Source organism: Electrona antarctica, assembly GCF_951216825.1.
Source record: "Electrona antarctica genome assembly, chromosome: 12".
Lineage (NCBI taxonomy): Eukaryota > Metazoa > Chordata > Actinopteri > Myctophiformes > Myctophidae > Electrona > Electrona antarctica.
The window spans coordinates 44,840,529-44,867,303 of record NC_136793.1 but is presented as its reverse complement, the minus strand read 5'-3'; the positions used below and the strand labels follow the sequence as shown (position 1 = coordinate 44,867,303).

Genomic DNA, 26,775 nt, shown 5'->3' with positions numbered 1-26,775 from the left:
TCAGAGAGCTGGTTAAAACAACATTCTGAGTATACAGAATTGTTGCATTTTTGCAACAATACAGCTTTAACCACTTTTGTATGGAATTAATTTCTAATGATACAAAAAATCTTTGTTTCTGCCATCAATCAGATGCTATATTAAGTTGAGATACTCAATTTGAATTTAGCACAAACGATATATGTACACAAATTTGGCACAAATGTATGTGCCAAATGTGGGACAATCGGCTATTTCACTAGTACACGTATTACAGTATTACACTTATTACACTATTACACTTATTACACTATTACACATATTACACTAGTACTTATTGTGATGGCATAAGTCTATTAGCACTTGTTGCCTGATGGGTCAAATTTGTCCCAAACATACATTGCCAAATATCTCAGACAATAAGTGAGGTCAAATGTAATCTACTTCAATATATCTGTAGTTACTTGAGTCATCGAGTTAGCTGGTGTATATTTTTTTATTGTAGTACAAGTCACTAACATAGAAAAAAAATAGATGCCTCATTGGCCGCTGCAGTTCGTTGGAGCGATGCGTGTGCAAAAGGGGGCGGAAGTGCGCAGGAAATGCTGAAGGCACGCAGCGTCGCTGCCCAAGTGACATCACTGCATGCGACTCCTCCATGTCTCTCGCTGCCACTCAAGTGACTACTGGCCAATCACAGCGCGGCTTTTCCGGGACTTCTGTTACGCACGCGGAATCTTGACAAGCTTCCGCTCATGCTTCGCAAGCAATCTCTGGAAAATGTTGCCCCCTCTCGAGCACACACGCCCCAGAGCCGGAAGAGGCGTCTTTTTTGGTTACTACTACCATGTGCTGTCGTCGCCACTTCCTTACTGGCACTTGTAAAAGGGAGGGAAAGTTGAACAGCTGCCATGTTCACATATTTGTTGTTCGTCTCCATCATCATGTAGGCTATACTGTACCATAATAATGTACACTTTTATATTTTAAACATGTTGTGAGCTCTGTTTTTTAGAGATTTCATTTAGCTTTATTCCCAGATATGGTACGGATGTTTCTTTATTCCCTGTGTTCAAATAATATGGTAAAAAAACAGATGTTTCCAAATGATAATGCCCGAAGCACGGCATGTTCCTTTTGATATATAACAGCTGACTGTTGCACGTAAACACACACACGGTCACGCGCGCGCACACACACTCATTTGTAGTTTAATGACTCGATATTTGCTTTATATAAAAAATGGCCTTTTCTTATTTGAATTAGTGTTTTTACAAGCAATCAGCTGGAGCATTAAAGGTACAACACATGACTCTTAACGATATGTTGAAGATTATCTTCTCATGACTGCCAATCTTCTGGGTAAAATGTAGTTTTGAAGTTACAATGGGTTTGTATATGAAGGGGGCGGGGCAGCTACAATTTAATATCAAATAACTAAATACTAAATCAAGCAACTTCAAAACTGTCTAAACCTGAGTAGACGATACAATGTTTAATTGTTATTACTTTTTTAAGTGAACTATCCCATGAAGTAAAAGTATCAATACTGAAATATAGAAATAAAAGTGCAGAATTAAAAATGTACATCAAAGTACATAAGTATTTGCATCAAATTGATAATAGGTCCTACTTTAAAGGACCACTTCACCCACTTTTCAACTTATCTTCATATAATTGGTCCTCAGTCATAATGATCATGATTAATAGCACATTTTTGTTTTGTCTGTGTCTAAGAGGAGGGCTATGGGCAGTTCAGAAACCCGTCCACCAGTGACATCATCGATGGGGAATCCAAGATAATAGAAACTGCAGGCTTTCTATTCTAAAAAATCTGCTTAACGATGATGTCACTGGTGTCAATGGTGGACTGCAGGGTTTCTGAACTGCCCACAGCCCTCCTATGAGACACAGACTGAGTAGAAAGAAATGTGCTATTTTATCATGAACATTAGTGAGGACAAATTATATGAAGATAGGTTGAAAAGTGGTGAAGTGGTCCTTTAGACTCTAAAGGACCACTTCACCACTTTTCAACCTATCTTCATATAATTTACTCTAAAGTTTAGAGTACCAAAAGCTCACAGTACGTAAATTGGTCATACAAAATACAGTACTATGGTCATTAAGCTAATAATATAGACTGAAGTAATTAAAGCAGGTCATGTTTGCGTATTTGGAAATGTAACAGATGAAATCAATAATATATCAGTATTGAGTGATATTAATTAACCTGGCTGCATTAAAGTGAAGGTGGGGGCTGTATGTATGCTCTGTGGTTTTCAACCAGTGGTCCGGGGACCACCAGTGGGCCTTGAGGCGGTTCCAAGTGGTCCCCAGCTAAAGGATGGAGAGTTTGTAACCATTTGGTTTCATTTTTAGGCTCTCAAGAGTTAAATTATTGTTAAACATCTGCATTACTTAATTGACAAGAAATGTACACATTTAGAGAGAATGTAGATATATATATATTTGTAAATCAATGTTTGCCTGATAGGCTACCTCTCCTAATACCACAATAACACAGCATGGAATTGTGCACAAAATCTTATCCAGTCAACTAATAAGTTATGGTGCATGTCCGTGGCTCAAATGCAGAATAAATAATGATAATGATATGAAAAGAGTCGGTTGTCACTGCTGTTGTTGATCATTTTTGTTAGTCCATTATTTTATTGGATAGAATAGAGAGAGAGACAGAGATGGAGCAGGTGAATCTACACATTGTTTAAAGTCGTCATGGACACACTGGAAAACCAACGTTTTGCCGCCATCTACTGGTCACCAGCAGACACTGCATGTGTCTGAAGATTATCATGGGTGCTGGAAATAATCAGTCGCTAGAAACTCCATTTACACTTTATAACTTTGGCATGCTACTAGTCCTACATACTTACACCTATAATCCCCATTCAAACATATTTAGGTTCATTTTACGGTGGACATGTTTGCCTGAAAAGGAATCTTTGAAATGTTTCATAGTTTTAGAAATATAGTGCTTTAAATGTGAGAAATGTACAATGGCAGATAGTGGCACGTCAAAAATCACTTTAACCTAGAAACTCCATTCACACGTTTTATAATTCAGCTTACTGTGGAGACACATGCTGGAACTTTTTACTTTGAAATGTTTTGTAGTTTCTGAGTTATTTAACTTAAAAGCCCAATGCATTCTCAATGGCAATAGCACAAACTTTGGCATGCTACTAGTCCTACATACTTACACCTAGAAACCCCATTCAAACCTATTTAGGTTCATCTTACGGTGGACATGTTTGCCTGAAAAGGAATCTTTGAAATGTTTCATAGTTTTAGAAATATAGTGCTTTCAAATTTGAGAAATTCAGAATGGGGGTCAATGGCAGATTTTGGCAAGTAAAGATTTGAGTCTCCAGATCATACAGCCAGTGTGCTAAGTCACTGATCTACTTGCTACCTGCCACAACACAGACTGATGTTCCCTTTGAGTACAACATTGATACAAAAATAAAATACCAAAAATAAAATAACAGGAGATTTGTCTATTGTTTCTTTTGCTGTTGTTTATCTCTAGACGTTCAAATGTTTATTAACCACAATGGAAACAAGTCTCTGGCTCTTCTGTCATTATCTAGTTGGCCTTTTAAGAACAGCATGCACAGTGGCTCACTGGGTACAGAGCCTGCCTGGGAATCAGGAGGCTGCAGGTTCAAGACCTGGCTCTGACATAGTGTCCCAAAATCATGAAAATATGACATAATATATTATGCCGTCCCAAACCATGGACTATATAGTATGTCGTTTTTTCATGATTTTTTTTTTTTTTCCAAATCCTCCAAAATCACGAAAAACGACATGCTATAGTATTCCGTCCGAAAATAATTATAACTTTGGCATGCTACTAGTCCTACATACTTACACCTAGAATCTTAGCTTAGCTTACCTTGGCTTCATTCAAGTCAGTCTGAGTCAACTGATTTTCATCCGGCTGGCTGGCACTGCTGGCAGTTAAGATTTCAAAGTCAAAAGCATGATAACCTGATTGGCCAAACTGAGAAGGAAATTCATTGGCTGTTCATGGCTGTGCATTGCACTGCTTTGTTTACAATGTTTCTATATTTAAATAAACTATAATATAATATTGCATTTGACCGTAGGCTACATTTGACTCTTGTGTTATATTCTTGTGAAATATTCAGTAAAGTATTATTGTGCAATATTCAGTAAAGTATATAAAAGAGCTCAAAGGCTACATATTCAGTCAGACAACTCATCCCGAAAGTGAAGACAACTCACCCCGAAAGTGGCCGAAAGTGAAGACATCTCACCCCCGAAAGTGAAGACATCTCACCCCTGGTGAGTTGTCCGGACGTTCGGGGTGAGACGTCCGGACAACTCACTTGGAGGGGCAAAAAGGGTGAGTTGTCTTGTTACCGTCGGAATAACGTGTTCCTTCCACATGCTACATCCGGCCAGGGAAATTCCCCCCTGTCAGGTGAAAAGAAGCAGCTTGGACTCCTCATGCATAGAAGGAGGCATGAGGTCAGTCCACTGCTGGTGGATGGAAAACAAGCTCCACCTCCGCAGACTTTTTGCGCGGCGGCCAAAAAACGATGGAACCGGCTCCGGATCCGGAAATGGACCCGGATCCGAATCCCAACCCTAAGTGTAGCCCCCATCAGGCAAGCGGTAGACGGCAATCCGGACTTCATTTTAGTGGACGGGAGCAGGACGGCATGGCAGCCAGAACCGGCGACGGTAACGGCAGACGGCGTCAATGTTAAAATATTTTATCTTTTTACCGTTCCGTGCCATCCAGCAGGTTTTGACGTTTTGCCGTCTACGGTAGACGGCAAACGGCAAAACCTGCTGGGCGGCACGGAACGCTAAAAAGATTAAATTTTTAAGCGGTAGACGGTCTACCGCTTGCCTGATTCCATGTGAATGCAGCATATAGAGACAAATTGGTTCACTCATCATCATCTGGCCCTGACGTTCCACCTAGGCTGTCCCTCAGGGGCAACTAAAGATGTGGACGATGTGCACAATGTAACAATACCACCAATTGCAAATTCTTCTCACATCCTTTGACAGGTAAAAAGTATACACAAAAGAGACTCATCAAACTGTAATTTCACAAATGTGGTTTACATGCTAAGCTGTCCTTGTGGTAAAAAGCTTACATTGGCCAAACAAAAAGATGCCTAAACAACAAGATTATCTGAACACAAAACTGCTATACGCACAGGCAACATTGAATAATGCCCATGGCTGAACAATATCTTGAGGCTAGTCATGGTTCACCCTCATCTCTGCGCTTTGTAGGGGTTGAACAAGTTACCACCACCAGAGGGGGGTAAACTACAAACCCTTTTTGTAATATGTTTTGTTGTTCTTGGAGTTCCTGATGTTTAATCTGCCTAATGTATTTAAGGTTTCTGTGTGTTCTTAGTCCCTGATGTGGTTTTCTGTGCCCCTAGACATTTATATTTGTATAGGCCTATATTGTATTTAATATGCAATGTATAAAAAAGAAAATGTCTGACTTTTACATGATCTGTGATGTTTGTACTGATTATATTGTGAACTTCTAACTGTGATGCTTTGTAATTGATTACAATTGATTGATTAAAATTGATCATTGATAATAAGTAAGGACCTCCCCTCTACACAGGTGGGGATGATCAAAATGTTGGTTTTAAAAGAGGAACCCACATCCCCAGTATCACTTTGTAGTCTGCTCTGAAGAAGGCTCTGCCGAAACGTATCAGTGTTCTTAAATAAACATGAGAAATTGCATCTGAGCCAGTCGTGCATCGTTTTTTTATTTTGGAGTGCCACTTAGTTGGTTTATGAGTTGTTAGACAGACAGACACCGTCTCCACACCATAGCGCAAAACTTTCTTAAGCTGCGCACTTCTTAAGCTGCGCGCAGCTTAAAGCTTGAGTTTTTAGACAGCTGGTGGATGGAAAAGAAGCTCCACCTCCGCGGAAGACTTGAGCGGAGGAGAGCGTTTCCGGGAATCTGGCCGTCGCGCAAGTATTCGGCGGAGGTGGAGCTTAATTTCCATCCACCAGCTGTCTAAAAACTCAAGCTTTAAGCTGTGCGCAGCCGAGAACGTGCGCAGCTCTTTTCATAGTGTGGCAACAGCTAAACAGACACCGTCTCCACACCTGAGCGCAAAAAGGTCTTAAGCTGCGCACTTCTTAAGCTGCGCGCAGCTTAAATTCCGAGTTTTTAGACAGCTGGTGGATGGAAATTAAGCTCCACCTCCGCCGAAGACTTGAGCGGAGGAGAGCGTTTCCGGGAATCTGGCCGTCGCGCAAGTATTCGGCGGAGGTGGAGCTTAATTTCCATCCACCAGCTGTCTAAAAACTCAAGCTTTAAGCAGCGCGCAGCCGAGAACGTGCGCAGCTCTTTTGACCATGTGGCAGCACCTTAGACAGAGACAGCTGAAGTCATCAGGCAGGCCAGGACTGTTCCAATGGCCAATCTCTGCCTGGCAGTTGCTGCTGTCATGACTACAATTTGAACATTGTCAGTTGATAATACAACACATGCAGCTTGCATGTTATTTTAAAACATTTTATGATGTTTCTCTCCTTATTCTCCATCCCAGATGATCCTGCCCAACCCAAACATATCTACAGAAGAAATAGACGCCTCAAACATCACCAGGGAATTCATACAGGGTTGAAGCCCTCTATACCACTGTGATCAGTGGTAAACGGTTCAGCCAGAGCAGTCATCCACATAAGTTCTTTCAAAAATCAATATAATCTTTGGTATATTGGACAACATTGGACCTTATCAGCAGACTTAATAATGATTTTATCATTTTTACTAAGTTCTTCTAGAGCTTTGTGCTCCAATGCTGTGATATTTTAGCGTTTAGTAAATGGGGGTTCATAGCCGAATATCAAACCGGAGGTCCTTGCAATGAAAAGGGTTGAGAGTCAACAGGGCTAAAAGAGCTTTTCATCTACGGTGCAAAGAGGACGTGCAGGGTCTTCAACAACCAGTCAGTGCCTATAGGACGTCTACAGTTACATAATGACAGCCTGACAGTCTGCCATCAGGCCTTAGGTAGTGTACACACTACGGTCCTTTGAAGAAACAGGCACAACATTATTTTTCTTTTTTTTAAACATTTTTCTGGTCAAACTGAGTGCTTATAAAAGAATAGCAAATAGTATGATAAATTGACTTCTGATAGATGTGGCCTGTGGAATGTACACAAATATACAGAGCTACTCCTCTGAGCTGATGGTCTGGCTGTGCACTGCTATCAGTCACTGAGACACCTTCACAGCAGCAGCCGTGGCCGGTAGGCACTGCTAGTGCTAGGCAAAGCAGCTGACTGACAGGCTGGGGGGGGGACAAACAATTAACACAGAGATACGGTGCTCATTTCTGGCAGCTTGTCTATAAAAGATCACTACATTTGAGGTGATGAATATGCCACACAGCTGCTCAATGTTGATTACATTCACATGCTGCACCTACTAGTTTAATACGATGATTTTTATATTTGGCGAATCGCATGATGGCCAAACAGAAAAAATAAATAAAATAAAAACAATAGATTTATTTTGTTTTATTCATAAAAGATAGGTAGTGTGAACATACCCTTACTGTAGTGTAATTCATTCATTCATTCATTCATTCACTCACTCACTCCTCTCCAGAAATGACAGTTGACTAAATATGATGGGGGTTGTGCATTTTGGTGGTAGATAAAAGTGTGTGTGTGTGTGTGTGTGTGTGTGTGTGTGTGTGTGTGTGTGTGTGTGTGTGTGTGTGTGTGTGTGTGTGTGTGTGTGTGTGTGTGTGTGTGTGTGGGAGGGGGGGTTCAGGTGGTGGTGGTGGTCACCACAGAGCAGGCTGTACATCGGTGTGACAACTTCAACCTGACCACAAGCCTGAATCTTGCAAAAAGCACCTGCCTCTCTGCAACGACCATCTCCGCAGATCTCTGCACAAACATTCGCTGAACACGCACAATGTTGTTTTCTATATGTCAAGAATATAATATGCGGAATTAGTGAATGCATATGTTGTGGAATGAGCTTATTTCCTCTCCCTGCGTATCCCTAGTTATGTGACGCAACGCCCCCCTAATCTAACCTGACTCCGCCAGATGGGGCAGCAGAGAGTACACTGGGTTCCCCCCTCCTGCTCCCACCTGGGAACTCTCAGGCAGACTTGATGCCCGGCCACAAAACGGCCTGGCCAATCAGCAGCAGCTAGAGGCGGGATAGCTGCTGCTGATTGGCCAGGCCGTTTTGTGGCCGGACACACGTGTGTGTGTGTGTGTGTGTGTGTGTGTGTGTGTGTGTGTGTGTGTGTGTACGACATGTGTACGACATCAAATTTGACACACGCGTTCCACACCCCCACAGGGAGTGCAGTGCCCGGCCTTGAGTCGGTGGCATGCAGCGTTATCCAGAACCACCACAAAAGGCTCTGCCAGTGGACCTAATGAGCCCAACTCCCCTCACCTGTGCAATTTCCAGCCTCTGCCTCAGCCAATTGATTGCCATGGCAACCCCACACCTGCCAATTGATTACTTAACCAGTCCACCTTTCACAGTCAGTTTGCACTCTTCAGGCACAGGCAGACAGACAAATACAGAGATCTCCATGTGGGACACAGACAGACAGACAGTTAAAATGGGTGCTATGACAATGGGTATTGCATACTACAGAGATCTCCATATACAGTATGGGCACAAAAGGGACACAGACAGATAGTTAAAACGGGTGCTATGACAACGGACATTGTATCGTTTCCAAGTAGGCCGATGGGCAGGTACAGCAGTAGCTTTTAAGACTGATTGTATGGCTTGTGAACAAATGAAGTGCTCACGCATGCTAAATGGCCTCTCTGCAGAAATTCTCCATTGCTTTTGATAGCAGTTTATTGGTGCAGGTGCAGCCAAATGCCTACATTGATATAGTTCACTCTTTTAATCTGCATTGTTCAGCTATTGTAGATGTAATTGGACAATTAGACACACACACACACACACACACACACACACACACACACACACACACACACACACACACACACACACACACACACACACACACACACACACACACACACTTAATACTTATTGTCTCCACCAGGCCGAAGGCATGGGGAGAGAGTATGTTTTGCACTCCGTCCGTCCGTGTGTCCGTGTGTGTGTCCGTCCGTCCGTCCGTCTGTGAACAGCTAATCTCTGGCACCGTTGGCTTGATCGTAGCCATACTCTGCACACACACTCCCTGAATGCCAGAGCTGAACCTCTGCCCCAAAGTTTTCACATTGGCCTGTTATAGCGCCACCAGGAGGCCGCTTTGTGCAAAACAAATGTTTTGACAGTACACCTACAGATTTTGTCCAAACATCACGCAAATTGGTACACAGTCTCTCTAGAGCCATTCAACGAAACGGCTCTTTCACATTTTTCAGACTCCATCCTGATTGGCTAAGATTGGCTTCCAAAGTTCGCAGGAGTGCTCCGTTTCAAACAAAATGCTGCAAATCATGAACACATCGTGTGATTTCCGTGAAATTTTGCATGCACATTACCACTAGGCAGAGGAAGAAATGCCACTTGAATACTTTCAACTCAGCCTCATGGTGGCGCTATAACTGACCGATTTGTGTTTTTACCTATAACTGCACTGATCTGTGTAAAACCTTGTATGCACACTCCCTAGAGGCCAAGGAAAAACCTTTGCCTGGAATTTTTCACATCTGCTCTTTATAGCGCCACCAGGAGGCAGACATATGTAAAACACATTTTCTAATATTACTCCTTCAGATTTTATCCAAATTTCACGCAAATCGGTACACATGCTCTCCATAGTCATGTGATCATGTGATTTGTTTAATTCCTCATAATTATCCATCCTGATTGGCTACGATTGGCTTCTAAAGTTTTCAGGAGTATCCCGTTTTGTACCCGTTTTGTACAAATCGCCACAACTCCTCAACGCAACGTCCGATTGCGGTGAAACTGTGCATGCCTATTCCCACTAGGCTGAGGAAGAAATGCCACTTGACAGTTTTCAAATCAGCCTCATGGTGGCGCTACAACAGGCCAAGTCACGACACACACACACACACACACACACACACACACACACACACACACACACACACACACACACACACACACACACACACACACACACACACACACACACACACACTCCTATCCTCCTGGTGGAGACCTGTGCCCAGAAGGGCACTTTTTCTAGTTTTGTATTTATTTTCACATAATATGATGTGTGTGTGTGTGTGTGTGTGTGTGTGTGTGTGTGTGTGTGTGTGTGTGTGTGTGTGTGTGTGTGTGTGTGTGTGTGTGTGTGTCCATCTGTGGGTGTGTGTGTGTGCGTGTGTGTGCGTGCGACGTGCACGGTGCGTGCGTGTGTGTGCACTTGCTTGCAGACCGTCAGAGTTAACACTCACAAGGAACTTTAGCTTCTTGTCAACAAGAAAGGTGTGAATACATCCAAACCACATGATGATGAACTTAGAGATATGAAGAGCTGACATGTCACTAATCAACACATAGACGACAGCAGCACTAGAGCAGAGGATGTGGTCACAGACAGAGCAGGATGTACATCATGTTGACCAGAAATGACACGCGTGAATTCGCGGAACAAGCCTGAGCCTTGCTAAGAACACCTGCTTCTCTGCCGATCTCTGTACAAACATAATGTTGTGTTTTCTATACGTCAATTAACTGTAGATGCCGTATATTATGTCACCATGTTGCTACTTATAATCTGGTGAACAAATGCAAAACTTTTCAGATATCTGTTGGGCTTCTCTGCCTTTATTGATGATAGTTATTGTATATTAGTGGATTGAGCTTATTTTCCCCCCTGTGTATCCCTAGTTATGTGACACGACGCCCCCCTAATCACCCTCATTCAGTACAGCCGTGCAGACACCTGACTGCTGGCGGATTAATATGGTGCTGTGCAAGGCCATCAGTAGCTGGCTGGCTTGTGTCTGCCTTTTGGTGTGTTACGTCTTTGGTGCAGGAGAATTGGCATTATTGGAATTGTGTTAACAATTCCCAAATTCTTCACAGATTTTGCCTATATAATGAGGCATATCTTATGGTATTGCTTTTTGGGCTAAATTTGGCCATAGCAACTTGCCCAAATGTGATGATGTCAGCACATTTGGGCAAGTTGCTATGGCCACATTTAGCCCAATGAGTGTTTTTGTGCAAAACTAATGCTTGGAATGGATTCAGCATCATGAAAACCCCCTAGTTTGACATGTCACATGCTACTTAAAGCAAAAGGAAATTTAGAAAATATTGCCTTATAATTGGATGTCAATGGTGGCCATACTGTACAGGCCATTTTCAACCCTTTCCCCTCAGACAATTCCAGGCAACATTTTTTCTGTTATTCAGGATATATTGAAGATGCAAAATCAGCTGAGTTTGGTTTTTTTGCAATTAGATTGAGGTCAAATTACATTATTACTGGACTATGTGGGACACAGACAGACCGTTAAAATGGGTGCTATGACAATGGGTATTGCATACTACAGAGATCTCCATATACAGTATGGGCACAAAAGGGACACAGACAGATAGTTAAAACGGGTGCTATGACAACGGACATTGTATCGCTCCCAAGTATAGTCCGACGGGGCAAGTACAGCTCTAGCTTTTAAGCTCATGCTAAATGGCCCCTCGGCAGAAAGATTCCCCCCTACTTTTGATAGCAGTTCATTGGTGCAGGTGCAGCCTCTGCTCACAAATGCCAACAATCCGACATTGATATAGTTCACTTCACTCTTTTAATCTCCTGTTCAGCCATTTTAGATGTAATTGCTCCTCTATCATCCCGCACTGTTCGCACTTTAAATACTTCTCCATGGCTAAATGAGGACATTCGTCACTTCAGATGCAGAGTGTGGAGCGCATGTGGAAGTCCACAACAGCTTTTAATTGATTTTAACGCTATAGGTTGAAGTGGCGAGAGCGACTTATTTTTCCAACCTCATCCTTTTTGACCAGATTGTCAGTCCACAAACTCTGTGTTAAAGACTATAAAGAGTTCCTCCTGTTTTTGAGTGGTGGCTCCGCTCCATTACGGATGTCCGTCCGTATGTATGTCCGTATGTCTGTCTCTGTGTCTGTATGTCCGAGCACGGAAAGCTGCAACACCCAAAGTGGCCAGTACAGTACAGCACAGAGTAAAGTGGCACAGAGTACTACAGTACGAGCCCTGGGCCGTTCCTGGGGCTCTGAATGTTCCGGGGACCCCCTTCACAGACCCCCCGGGGACCCCCACATGGTAACTCATTTCTCGACCGTTTCGGACACCGGGCGGCCCGGCGGAACCGGCCCGGCACCCTGGCCGCGTTCCTGGGGGTCTGGATGTTCCGGGGACCCCCGCACAGTACACTACATTACAGTGTGTCCACCCATTATTTTGGGGGGTCTCCAAATTATTTTCTTTTTTTTCGCAACTGAATGGCTGGACAATGGAAATTAAGAGTTTACATAGTAGGCCTACACATAGTACATGCATACACCTTCCCTAATGATTATATCTGCAGGTTTCAGTATTTATTTATGGTGTATTGTCTCTATTATAAAGGTTATTGTAGCAGTTGATTTATATTGGGGGTCGGGAGGGGGCGGGGCAGGGGTCCCGAGACATTGCCAAAGCATTTCCGGGGGTCCCTGGCCAAAAACGTTGAGAACCCCTGCACTATAATACAGTAGAGTACAGTAACTATAACAATAAATGCACCGCTCAGTTCACACAGGTGTGATTTTTTGTAAACAAAGTTGCTAGTGTTATAGGGCCGGCATAATAGCCTCCACCCCACCTGTCCGCCCCAACCACCGCCGGGATTCACACCCATCTCCCTTCATGACCTATAGCAGAGCAGCACCAGAACATCACCCAGTCCATTAGACAGCCCAGCCTCTCTTCATGACCTATAGCAGAGCAGCACCAGAACATCACCCAGTCCATTAGACAGCCCAACCTCTCTTCATGACCTATAAGAGCAGCACCAGAACATCACCCAGTCCATTAGACAGCCCAACCTCCCTTCATGACCTATAGCAGAGCAGCACCACCAGAACATCACCCAGTCCATTAGACAGCCCAACCTCTCTTCATGACCTATAAGAGCAGCACCAGAACATCACCCAGTCCATTAGACAGCCCAACCTCCCTTCATGACCTATAGCAGAGCAGCAATAGAACATCACCCAGTCCATTAGACAGCCCAACCTCTCTTCATGACCTATAGCAGAGCAGCACCAGAACATCACCCAGTCCATTAGACAGCCCAACCTCTCTTCATGACCTATAGCAGAGCAGCACCAGAACATCACCCAGTCCATTAGACAGCCCAACCTCTCTTCATGACCTATAGCAGAGCAGCACCAGAACATCACCCAGTCCATTAGACAGCCCAACCTCTCTTCATGACCTATAGCAGAGCAGCACCAGAACATCACCCAGTCCATTAGACAGCCCAACCTCTCTTCATGACCTATAGCAGAGCAGCACCAGAACATCACCCAGTCCATTAGACAGCCCAACCTCTCTTCATGACCTATAGCAGAGCAGCACCAGAACATCACCCAGTCCATTAGACAGCCCAACCTCTCTTCATGACCTATAGCAGAGCAGCACCAGAACATCACCCAGTCCATTAGACAGCCCAAACTCTCTTCTGAAAGATGTTTTTTGCATGTCTCTGGTCAAGTCTCTCTCCAAGTTGCCTTTCATTTCTGTCTGGTTTTCACCAGCAACACTCCATAGAGACAGCTCTTTTAAAGGACCACTTCACCACGTTTCAACTATCTTCGCATAATTGGTCCTCACTAATAATCATGAAAAAATTATGCTTTATTAACTCTTATACCAACTTTTATGCGGACGATTTACTGTACAGTTTTTTATTTTAACCCTGACAGTCTAGATTACTTTAATTTGAATTGTAATATATTAAAGGAGTGTCCGTCTGCCATTCAGGACGTACTGTGTGGCAAAAAAACATCCTTCAGCTCAACGAGGCCAAAACGGAGGTTCTCATTGTTGCCTCTGACTGTATCGCCCCTAAGTTGGCTGACTGTATTGGGTCCCCCCAAAATGAATGCTAAAATGTTTACATTTGGTTATCAGTTAACCCGGGGGTGGGTCAAGCTGTTTTGTGAGATAATTACCCCCCCTGTTGTAATGAGTTTATTACAGGCAGGAGAGGAGAACAGTGAACCACAGCATGTGGCAGGGTTGGCTTGAGATGGACAGAAATTGACCAAAGCTATTAGTTGTAAACAGGGTATTTTTTGGACGAAGGAACATCTGTGTTCCCTATTAAGAATGTAAAGGGTTACTTCCCAAGATAGTTACAATTTGTAACTGTCATTTGTTATTTGTAATGTTAAAATTATGCCAGTTATTGTAAGTATAGGTGGCCACTCCAGATGGTGGTTTATTGACCTGTAGGAGACTGACCTGGTCGAAAGCAATTAGTGAAGTAAAATACCAGGTTTCTCTAGAGTCTCAAGTAAGGCAAAAGTTAGTTTTGTGGTATCATGAGCCAGAGACCTGATCATGTACTGTATGTCTTAAGTGCATGACAAGTGCACATAAAAGATTCTAGAACAGCTCCAACCTCAGGAACCCGCACATGCATTTTCCAACTCAGGAACATTCCTAAGCTCAGGTCTATTGTCTCACACAATAATTCATGCTTTTGTATCCTCTCATCTGGACAACTGTGATGCACTTTTCACCTGCCTCAGTAAAGCATCCTTAGACCGCCTCCAATTTATCCCAAATGCTACTCCCGGGCTATTAACCAGGCCCAGCCGAAGGTGTCACATTACCCCAGTTTAGCTAGGGAGCCTCCTTGCATTGGCTCCCTGTCGCTTTCACGGATAATTTATAAGTCCTAGTGCTCACTTATAGAGCTCTGCATGGTCAAGCACCAGCATATTATGACTGACCTATAGCTGCTAAAGCAGTAGGCCTATGTGCGTGGCAGGACCCTTAGGTCAGCTCACCAGGGTCTATTGACCATTTGCAGACTGCGGTCATCTTGCCATCAGAGTTTGGAAGCACTCGTTTTCAGTAAAGTTTCAAAAATGTCCTGCTGCCTCCTGCGTTATGTGCAAATTGACAGGTGGTACGCAGTTGAGTGATATCTAACGAGCACTTCCAAACTGCAACACTTAGAAAAAGAATCACCTGCAAGGACAGAAATTAAGTAACTCATAACATGTCTACAGTGGATTTTTATGAAACAAACACTTTGAGGATAGAAAGAGAATAATTCAAGCTTTTCGTACAGCTGCAATGTTGGTGCGTTTGACGTTGTGTAATACAATCAGATAGGACTTTTCTGTTTGGATGAATGGGCAGTCAATGGGAAGTTGCACCTTGTGAGCACCTTGCCATTAACTTATAAGACTTGTAAGATGGCCGTGGTCTGCATATGGTCCATTAGTCATCCCTCGCACCAATTATATAACCAGAGGTGACAGAGCCTTTCAAGCTGTAGCTCCCAGACTGTGGAATCCCTGCCACAGGTCTCCTGACAGCGTCCGTGGGCCTACTGTTCAGACATGCATTAGCAGAATATCCTTGACTTTCTTTCTTGTATGTCTGAGTTATATTGTGCAGTTTGTGTTTCTGTATATTGTTTAAATATAATGTATGTGAAGCAGAGTTCACTATGTAGGGCAGGAGGAGCTTCAGCAGTAAACAAGAGAGGTGTGAATTTACACCACATGCTGATGAAGAGATATGACGAGCTGACATGTGTCACTAATAAAACACACAGACGACAGAGAGTGTTGACCAGAATCCCAGCCTGGACCAGTCGGTGCAGATCGGTGAAGTTCAGAGAGTGTTGACCAGAATCCCAGCCAGGACCAGTCGGTGCAGATCGGTGAAGTTCAGAGAGTGTTGACCAGAATCCCAGCCAGGACCAGTCGGTGCAGATCGGTGAAGTTCAGAGAGTGTTGACCAGAATCCCAGCCAGGACCAGTCGGTGCAGATCGGTGAAGTTCAAAGAGTGTTGACCAGAATCCCAGCCAGGACCAGTCGGTGCAGATCGGTGAAGTTCAGAGAGTGTTGACCAGAATCCCAGCCAGGACCAGTCGGTGCAGATCGGTGAAGTTCAGAGAGTGTTGACCAGAATCCCAGCCAGGACCAGTCGGTGCAGATCGGTGAAGTTCAGAGAGTGTTGACCAGAATCCCAGCCAGGACCAGTCGGTGCAGATCGGTGAAGTTCAGAGAGTGTTGACCAGAATCCCAGCCAGGACCAGTCGGTGCAGATCGGTGAAGTTCAGAGAGTGTTGACCAGAATCCCAGCCAGGACCAGTCGGTGCAGATCGGTGAAGTTCAGAGAGTGTTGACCAGAATCCCAGCCAGGACCAGTCGGTGCAGATCGGTGAAGTTCCAGTTGAGAATCCAGTGTGAGAGAATCCAGACATGGATGAGACAGTGATAGTGTTCCTCCTGCTTTGGAGCTCAGGTAAACACTCTGTTAGAATGGCACTTGTTGCTTGATGTGGATGTGAAATGATACTGAAATCCATGATGTATTACTATTAGTACAGCTATGAGAGCCATGACCTATTAGTACGGCTATAAGAGAACCATGACGTTTAAACATGCACATTTAGTACTGCTGTTTGCTTTACATGCACTGTGTGTGTGTGTGTGTGTGTGTGTGTGTGTGTGTGTGTGTGTGTGTGTGTGTGTGTGTGTGTGTGTGTGTGTGTGTGTGTGTGTGTGTGTGTGTGTGTGTGTGTGTGTGTGTGTGTGTGTGTGAGACATGGCGTGATGTTGTGCCGTATCCTATTTTGGAGGTTTTTCTGCTTGTATTGATAGTCCACAGTGTAGAGAGAGCACTCAGTCGGGGCCCATTTATGGGTCGCAGACACGAGTAAATATAATGTTTTGTTTCCTAAATTTCATTTTTTGAGTGGTGTAAACCACTCCTACAACTGGCTTTGTTAGTCTGTCTGTCTGTCTGTCTGTCTGTCTGTCTGTCTGTCTGTCTGTGCAAAAAAAATGAGCATGGTTGATGCTGATTGGTTGATGCTGATTTCATTACGTCAGACATTACGTCAGAACACAGCTGATCAGGCTATATAATACCTTACACCACTCAGTTCACACGGGTGTGATTTTTTTATTATTATTATTCCAAAACAACTTTCCCACAAAAGAATCCCCCATAATTCACACATTTCCATGAATTAAAAACAAATTCAAAGATGTTTTTCAAAAGTAGTGACAATAGCCGATCTACAAGCTCACAACGTGGCGAGAAGCGATGAGTTGTGAGCTTGTAGATCTGCTATTTTCACTAGTTCGGGTCCCGGGCAAACGACTAATTTCTCTTTTGGGTCATGAGCTAAAATGTTTGTGGAACCACTGATGCAGAGAGACAGGAAACAGAGTCAGAGTGACATGCAGCAAAGGTTCTCCAGGCTGGGGAATGGAACCGGGGACTCAATGCCCATGGCATAGAGCACATGGTACACCAATACTCTTTCTTCATCCAGGTCCACCTGTTTATTGATTATACTGTGCATGTTGTCTTGTTGGGTGATGATGTTGAGGAGGTTATTGTTTGAGATGGTCTTGGGACAGAATATACACAGGATTTTGCACAGGCATGATGTGTGGAAAGTGCATAATTTATGGATGTTGTTTTCTGTGGTTAATTTCCAGCATTCTGGACCGTATACAGTAGTAGTGTTGATAGTGTATACGCAGCTTTGGTAGATCCGGAGTTTTGTTTTGGTGCTCTATTGATTTGATTTTCAGATTTGCTTAACGGGATACTTCCGACTTTTTTTTAACTTAAGCTGTATGAAATACTTGCCATTTAGTTTCAGTCACATTTTAGTCACCTGGAATGTTTTAGTGGTCGACTAAATATCATAAGATTTTAGTCGACTAAATCTACAGTTGATTTAGTCGACTAAAATGTATTTTCGGGCCTTGATGCGACGTGTTGTGAGCTTGTATAGATCTGCTATTTTCAGCATGCAACCAAGTGTAAAATGACTTATACTGGATCTCCACTATAGTCCCTTCCTAACATTTTAGTCTAGTTTTCATTTGTCAACGAAATTGTCAGTATATTTAGTCTCAGTTTTAGTCATCATAGCTTAGTTTTCATTTAGTTTCCATTTAGTTTTCGTCAGTGAAAAAAGGGTTGCCGACGAACATCTTTCGTCTTGGCTTTAGTCGACGAAATCAACACTGCCGACCAGAGCCTTTTGTGGCGTTTCTGGACAACAGTGTATCTCACGGAGGAAGTGGCCCCCTGTGGGGGTGTGGAACGTGTGTCAAATTTGAAGTCGGTGCAGGGGCAAACGACGTACACACACGTGCACACACACAGTCACGTAATGTACTGTACGTGCACACGTACAGACGTGGTGCATTTATAGTAGGATATTGTTACATATACCATATTGAACATCTTATTTATTGAATCCATCCATTTCTCCATAGTGGTGTGTACGGCTCACGTCACACACGCACGCACACACACACACACACACACACACACACACACACACACACACACACACACACACACACACACACACACACACACACACACATGGCTCTGAGGCTTGTGGAGGTCCGTGAAGTTGGCACCCCGTGATTTTCCATTTGACGAGAAAAAAAAATTGTGTCATTCTTCAGTGCTGCATTTGTGCTGAATTGTGCCGTAAATTTCATAATTTGTGCTGGTATCATCTGTGAGATAATTGAAGTTATAGGTCGTGAGCTTTGCAGAGTTTGCACCCCCAATTATTTTGCTTCAAAACGCACCAAAATGGTCTCCTTTTTAGTGCTCCATTTGGTCTAATTTGGCTTGTGGTGGAGCGGGTAGAGGGGGAGGTATAGTGGGCAGAGGGAGGGGGAGGGTGGTTTGGTTTGGTGCAAGCTGCTGATTAGTTTTCTGTGGGTGGCGGTGGGGTTGAGACACAAACAGGTGATTTATATACTCCATCGTACGACAGCTGTTGTGTTGGGTTCTGAAAATATAAGCTGGCCTCTCAGTCTCAACCTAGACTGACCACGAGTGGTCTGACTACAAGAGAAAGGCCTATAACAACTATTGCTCTGTCTTGTCTGTTTGTCTGTGCGGAGGAGAAGGTTCTATAATGTATATCCTTGACATGCCCATGGCTGTTACATTTGTTTCCCTGTAAATTAATATTAATTTGTGGGTTAAAGAATTAACATGTGTGTAAAGACATGAGTTCCTTCCCTTGTAGTATACTAGGCTGACTTCCAAGTATGAGAAAACATTCCAAGGCACTCCGCTCCTAAAATCCTTTATTTGAGTCATGGCGTTTAGCTTGGCAACGCAACAAAAATGACCAACACATTTTTTATTGACCTTATTTATTATGGGGACGCATTGGAACCTGATGAAGGCTCTTGAGCCTTGTTTGTTTTTTACTTTGCCAAGTTAAAAGCCATGAATCAAATAAAGGCTTTTAAATACTCAACCTTAGTTGAAATGTTTCTTAAAGGACCACTTCACCACTTTTCAACCTATCTTCATATAATATAGGTCTTCACTAATAATTATGATAAAATGGCACCATTTTTTCCTACTCAGTCTGTGTCTCATAGGAGGGCTGTGGGCAGTTCCGAAACCCGTCCACCAGTGACATCATCAATGGGGAATCCAAGCTAATAGAAACTGCAGGCTTTCTAGTCCTGAAAAGTTGCAATGCGAAAATGGAAGCCATCGTTCTCATGATAATACAAATCTGAACATTTTTGTAAAGAAATATTGTTTAAAAAAAATCTGCCTAACGATGATGTCACTGGTGGACGGGTTTCTGAATTGCCTCCTATTGCCTCCCTGAGTGGAAAATTTTTTGCCATTTTATCATGATTATTAGTGAAGACCTATGAAGATAGGTTGAAAAGTGGTGAAGTGGTCCTTTAAGTTCACCTGTTTTCTCATACTTGGATGACAGTGTGCAGGGGAAGGAGCTTAAAGGGTTAGTTCAGATTTTTGGACGTAAAGCTGTATAGGAAATACATGCCATTAATGTAGTGGTTTGCAAAGGTATTCATTGATTGCCTGAGTCCTGTGGTGGGAAGTCTGGCCTGGTTTTGGTGAATAAGTAGTTCTGGTCATTTGTTTGGGGTTTGGGCGCCTCGCATTAAAAATAAATGAATCCACAAAACTAGCATAATTTGTATTGTTGACCAATTTCTACCATATAGCGCACATTTCATTCAACTTGGAATCCTCTGTCACGTGGAAATATTTGTTGTGTTCATTATCACCACGCCAGCAGCAGCACAAAACCATAGTTCCATGTATGTGACAGAGAGGTCAATGTTGAACTAAATTGGCGCTATATGGTAGAAATAGATCAACAATACAAATGACGCTAGTTTTGTGGATTAATTTATTTTTGATGCGTGACCGCCAGAACCACACCAACTGACTGGAACTACTTATAGGAGAATTCCATGCTAGAAGGCTTTCTTACCTTTATTTGTAGTTGTTACGTCCCCACCAAAGAGGTCCAGGTGTTATTTTGCGCAAAAGTACATTATTGGCTATTTCCCCTCAACGGAGCGTTGGGTTTTTGTGCTAATTCGCATTAATTTCCATCAAAATAAGTAGTAAAGTGTGCCGCTTGGGATACTATTTACGAAGAGAGGATATATTTTTAAAAATGATTTTTGAGCAATGGAAATAAGCGAATTAGCACAACACCCCAATTCAATTCAATTCAATTCAATTCAATTCAATTCAATTCAATTCAATTCAATTCAATTCAATTCAATTCAATTCAATTCAATTCAATTCAATTCAATTCAATTCAATTCAATTCAATTCAATTCAATTCAATTCAAAACAGTATACTGTTGAACCCTCTCCAATGAGCACCTGTTTTCAGTCACGGAGCCATGCAGCGGTTCCTCTTTACGTGCGTACCAGCAGTCACGTCTTGTGTTGCTGTGTGCAAAGTTCAATGGCCCGTTTTGATGATTGTAACAACTCAATGAATCTGTGTGTCCTTCCGTGACCTGTGATGATGAAGAAGATGATACCTTGGCTCTCTGTGATATTATGATCAATGCTGATCACTTTATGATGTTGGTCAGCTCCATTCATTTGGCAAAATGACGCACTATACGCATGCAGCCTGCAGCTCAGGCCTGTGTGTGTGTGTGCGTGTGCGTGCGTGCGTGTGCGTGCCCGTGTGCGTGTGCGTGTGGGTGTGTGTGTGCGTGCGTGTGCTTTGAGCTGCATTTCATATCATGAAAGTTGCTATAGGGCAAGCTACAAATATTGTGTGCTATTAGTGCTATTAATTAATTGACATTATTGTATTAATGCATGTGTTTACACATATATAAAACATGAATTTATATAATGTAGTCATTATTTAATTTATTAGGGTTAATATAGTTACATTGAACCATCATGCCCGGCATGGCAGACAGGTGTGTGTGTACGCCATACATGCAATAGTGTATTGAATTATGCTCACTGTGAGAGCTACGTATGTACGGTTCATATTGTCATCATCATGAACACCATGGAAATTGTTTGTTTTGTTGTGATGCTCATGGTTGAAACTATATAGGTCTCAGTGCGTGAATTGAGATTACAGCGCCACATGCCTCTCAAAGGTTTTTTATTTCAGGGACCCCGGCCCATAACTCTGAGAGCGTATACACATGCAACCAAATGGACCGGTTGGGTTCCATTTGTACACTCTCAGAGCTACTGATCCGTAAGGGCCCATTGTGGTTCCAACTATAATGGCTGGGTGTGGCTGTGATCGCTCATCTGTTGAACATCTCCATCCATTTATTTATTGAATCAATAGAGATAGAGACATTGTTGGGTTCTGAGAATACCGTATATGTGATCGCTTCTGACCGAGGCTGTCATTGATTTTTATTTTTTATTTTTTTTCATGTCATGTGAAGGCAGGGAATCATATAGCTTCAAATTGACATATTATATTGCTGTTCAGTTTGGCCCACCAGTTTTGGAGATATGGTTTATAGAGTAATGTTTTGCAGAAAACAGGCTTGAAAGGTTCACTTCTGTGGTCTCTAACATTACACCTAGCTACATGTTTAAGCACTTATTTAATATTTACATGTCGATTTAAGCTCTGACATTCATTTCAGACATGCTCTAGTATGTGAAGAGTCTGCCTGTGCTAATAACTCATTTTGCATAATAAGCAGTTTTTCTGCTCTCCTGAACAGTTAGTCTAGCCGCCATGACTGTCTAGGTATCAAAAAGAGTCATATAAGCTCACTCAGTGAGTATGGATGCCACACACACGTTGCATCCATGACGCGTTGTGAGCTTGTAGGTCTGCTATTACCAGCCTGCGACACCCGTTGAACAACAAAGCATATATTACACTTAAGGTAGTGTATGTGATTTTTCTCTGGTTAAAATAAGTGTTAAATAGCTGTATATTCTGATGGTACTCATTGCTACAGAATGGTTATTCACGACCTGGAGTCTCCATGTTGTCTCTCCAGCTGTACCAACTCGCTCATTGCAGTGAATCTATGAAATGGAGTCCTTCTGTGACCCGTTGTACCTCTGAGCTGTGATGAGTAGCCTACAGAAGATGATACAGTTCTCAGTTCAGTTCAGTTTATTTATTTTGGTCATTAAAAACAGATTCATACAGTGCCTGCTTTGTTTTTTGCAAAAGAAACATTGACCAAAAAGGTGTAGGCTGAAGCCTACGCTTATTGTGCCTACCCTTCTTTTAATAGGTGAAATAATACAACAAAGCAAACAAAAAAACACAACAAAAGAAGAAAAAAACAAAACAAAGAAAGACAGGACGAAACAGTCAACAGGAACAAAGACAGAACAGAAAAGAACAAAAACAAAAAAACAAAACAAAACAACTAAACAAAGAAAACAAAACATCATATCAATGTTCTATGTATCTACTATATTTGATCTATGCAATTTGTATTTATTTATTTATTGTACTACAATTTTTTTGTTCGTCATACCTTGGCTCTCTGTGATATTATGATCACTTTATGCTCTACCTTTCATGTTGGTCTGAAAAAGTCTGTGCCACAACACTATTCACATGCAGCCTACAGCTCAGGCCTGTGTGTGTGTGTGTGCAGCGTGCGCGCGCGTGTGTATGTGTGGCACGCGTGTGTGGGCGTGCGTGCGTGTGTGCGTGCGTGTGTGCGTGCGTGCGTGTGTGCGCGCACGTGCTTGCGTGTGTGATTGTGGGTTATTATTATCATTATTGTTATTATTAATATTAATATTCATATTCATATTCATATTCATATTCATATTCATATTCATATTAGAATGAGTTCAGCTCCTCCTGGTCAGTCCATGAATTCATTGTTCACAATGTGAACAGTGTGATATATATTTGTTTAATAGACTTTTATTATGTTCTGGTCCGCCTTCTAATGCATTAGAAACAATACTAATGATTGTCTACTGGTCAAACGTACTTGCTGACCCCTGGACTCTGTATTTCTACGGACTGCACTGTGACCTGTACTAATTGTATACATTTTTTTCTGACACTGTTTGTGAGATGCGAAAATACCTTTCACTGTACTGTACTGTACTGTACTGTACTGTACTGTACTGTACTGTACTGTACTGTACTGTACTGTACTGTACTGTACTGTACTGTACTTGTAGCCTACTGTACATTGACAATACTCCCATTTTAGAACCGAATAAAAGTCGGTTCGGCTCTGTAGAGCCTACAATGTGAGGTCATTTGAGGTTCGGGGGGGCGCGGGTACCGTCCTAAAGTCGGCTCTTCGGTGCTACTGAAAATGTCTGACGAGCCGAAATCATTTCGGCACTACAGCGGTAAAATAGGAGTATGAATCGGCCCTAACACATCCATGTGGACTGGCAGAGTACAGTTGAGTCTTACACACACACACACAAACACACGCACACGCACACACATAGTGCCACAGCATATCCATGTGGATAGTAAACAGGCACTAATTCTCTTTCAGGAAGTTGCTCTTCCTGGTTTGTGCGCTGAAGCTCTGTACGTGTGACCAAATCACAAAATGCGAGCCAACCTGTTAATTTACAACAAACTATTGCTTGCCAGCCATTTTCATTTCATGTGAGCTCCGATAGAAATCGTAGTTACTCATTCCCATCTTGGTGGGGCAAATAAATTATAAATAGCAGCGAAGAGGAGAACCAAAGGACATCTTTCACGTGTATTTCAACAGATAAACCACAAATACCGTACAACCAACCAGCTGTTGTTACACTGAAGCTCATTTATTGTTTGTTATGTTTCTCCACAGCTCTCCATGCTACACCATCACATGACACCACAGGTAAGAGAGTGTGTGTGTGTGTGTGGGGGGTGTGCACATGTGTCTGTCTGTCTGTCTTTAGGGTTTGTGTATTTCTAAAAGTAGACCAACTCAAGTGTAATGTCTCACTTTATCCAGAGGTGGAGCCCTTCCTCATCTTAGCCAACGGGGACAACCTGATGAGGATCAGCTTGAACGGCTCCAGCTCCACAGAGCTCAAACAGGTGAAAACCATTGGACATTAACAACACATGTAATCCTATACAATATTCTACACACACTGCTTTTGACATGCTGGAATGTATTCCAGTCTGAGACTAACACAACTGCTGTGGTGTGACAGGACTTGAAGGATGCAGTGTCTCTGGACTATGACTATCAGCAACAGCAGATCTACTGGATAGAGGAGACACAAAGGACCCCCTATCGCAGCATGATCAGTGTCATGAACATCAACGGCAGTGACGTCCAGGTCAGTGTGACAACGACAACTATGAGGATGAATGAAGGATACTTGTTGTATTTATAATAGTACTCAGAGTACTTATAATAGCCAGTTGGGCAGTAACGAGTTACTTGTTGTATATTACTGTAAAAATATTATTTAACCCAGCAATGAGTACTGTAAGGAATTATTTAACCAAAAACATGTAATGTGTAAAAAATAGCACATTACATATTACTCAGAGTAAACAGTGTTGTTGGCTGCCTTTTGAAAACATTTAGTTTAAAAGGTCAAGAGAGATTTAACTGCTGTATTTTATCTACTGTACACAATGTGGAATATGCAGCAGAAAAAGATGAAAGACAATCTTTGTTTTATATTATTCAGTTTGACTCAGTTTGATTCAGTTTTAAAGGAGCTGGCTAAACAGATTGTTTTGTTGTACATTTTCTTTGCAGGAGGTCGGGGGTTAATATGTAATATAATATGTAATATATTACTCTTGATTCCAAGTAATACGTAATATAACATTAATGCTTTTTAAAGCAGTAATATGTAATTAGTAATATATATTGGCCAACACTGATAATTGAAAATCTCTAAGCTGTGTGGAACTGAGAACTCAACTGCTACAATTCCAAGTGCTTCTCAGGGTGGGATGTCTCCAGTTCAAATATGATTCATTTTGGGGGTCTCCAGTTCAAATATGATTCATTTTGGGGGTCTCCAGTTCAAATATGATTCATTTTGGGGTTCTCCAGTTCAAATATGATTCATTTTGGGGTTATCCAGTTCAAATATGATTCATTTTGGGGGTCTCCAGTTCAAATATGATTCATTTTGGGGGTCTCCAGTTCAAATATGATTCATTTTGGGGGTCTCCAGTTCAAATATGATTCATTTTGGGGGTCTCCAGTTCAAATATGATTCATTTTTAGGGGTCTCCATATCAAATATAATTCCAACTGAACAGTTTGAGAACCACTGAGTTAGTGTACACACGCACACACACATGCACGCAAACACACACACACACACACACACACACACGCGCACGCAAACACATGCACGCAGCCACGCAGACACGACACACACACACACACACACACACACACACACACACACACACACTAGTGTTGGTTTTGACAGCACGTTTTGATTTTAGTTTAGTCATAATCACAATTTCAAAGACTATGACTAAACTAAAATAAAAAATTGCAGAATTTTACATTAATCATTAACATTTTACATTAATTAATTAAATAAGACCTTTCTACAAGTTTCTACAAATGACTTCTAAATCATGCTGAAAACCCTATTTTGCAGTGGTTCTCAAAATGTTTTCAAGTCAAGGACCCACAGAATTATCTGTATTTGGCCGCGGACCCACCATCCGAAAATATGTTGTTCCAGGGACACCCCCAGAAGCAAATATTTGAGTTAAAAACGTTTGCTGTGAAAGCATATACTGTATATTCAAAGATTTGTGCCACATTTTCACAATTTAAAAAAAAATAGCAAGCTCGTACAAGAGTGCCGCGCTACGAGCTTGTAGATCTGCACTCTTTTTCAACAGCTGGTTTAAAATAATGATATATTTGGCGACACAGACGCAACTTTTTAATAAAACTTAATTTAGTTTAAGTCATATTTTAGTCATCTGAAATGTGTTATTGTTTGTCTAGTTTTTGTTGAATAAAGATTTTAGTCAACTAAATGTACAGATTGTTAATGCATTCAGTCTTAGTTTTACACACACACACACACACACACACACACACACACACACACACACACACACACACACACACACACACACACACACACACACACACACACACACACACACACACACACACACACACACACACACACACACACACACACACGTATCCCATGCAGCCCACACTTTGACAAGTTGCTCTAACTATCATAATGTAAGAATGAAGGCGTGGTGAGTATATATTCAGAGTGC

The 26,775-nt window shown here is 42.3% G+C and overlaps 1 protein-coding gene across 1 annotated transcript in view; it reads left to right on the top strand.

Annotated features, from left to right (window-relative positions):
- Positions 1-26,775, top strand: part of LOC306934424 (uncharacterized protein) — a gene marked incomplete at both ends in the record, with an annotated part of 65,219 nt that overhangs the window by 5,717 nt on the left and 32,727 nt on the right. The gene's annotated exons all lie outside the window — the stretch shown is intronic.